Source organism: Lupinus angustifolius, chromosome LG16 (assembly GCF_001865875.1).
Source record: "Lupinus angustifolius cultivar Tanjil chromosome LG16, LupAngTanjil_v1.0, whole genome shotgun sequence".
NCBI classification, from domain to species: Eukaryota; Viridiplantae; Streptophyta; class Magnoliopsida; order Fabales; family Fabaceae; genus Lupinus; species Lupinus angustifolius.
This window is the reverse complement of record NC_032024.1, coordinates 7,706,951-7,707,404: the sequence shown is the minus strand read 5'-3', so window position 1 is coordinate 7,707,404 and position 454 is coordinate 7,706,951.

The following is a 454-nucleotide window of genomic DNA, read 5'->3' as shown; positions in this document are numbered from 1 at the left end:
ATGAGGATAGGATGAGGATGAGGAGGAGGATAGGATAAGGATGTGAATGAGGATAAGGATGAGGTTGAGGATGAGGAAGAGCATGAGGATAGGATGAGGAAGAGGATGAGGATAGGATGAGGACGAGAATGAGGATGAGGATAGGATGAGGAGGAGGATAGGATGAGGACGAGCATGAGGATGAGGATGAGGCTAGGATGAGGATGAGGAAGAGGTTGACGATGAGGATAGGATGAGGACGATAGTGAGGATGAGGACGAGGATGAGGATGAGGCTGAGGATTGGAATAGCACGAGAATGAGGATTAGGATAGGATGAGGACGAGGATGAGGATGAGGATAGGATTAGGACGATAATGAGGATCAGGATAGGATGTCGATTAGGAAGAGGATGAGGAAAGGATGAGGACGAGAATGGGGATGAGGACGAGAATGAGGATGAGGATAGGATGAGA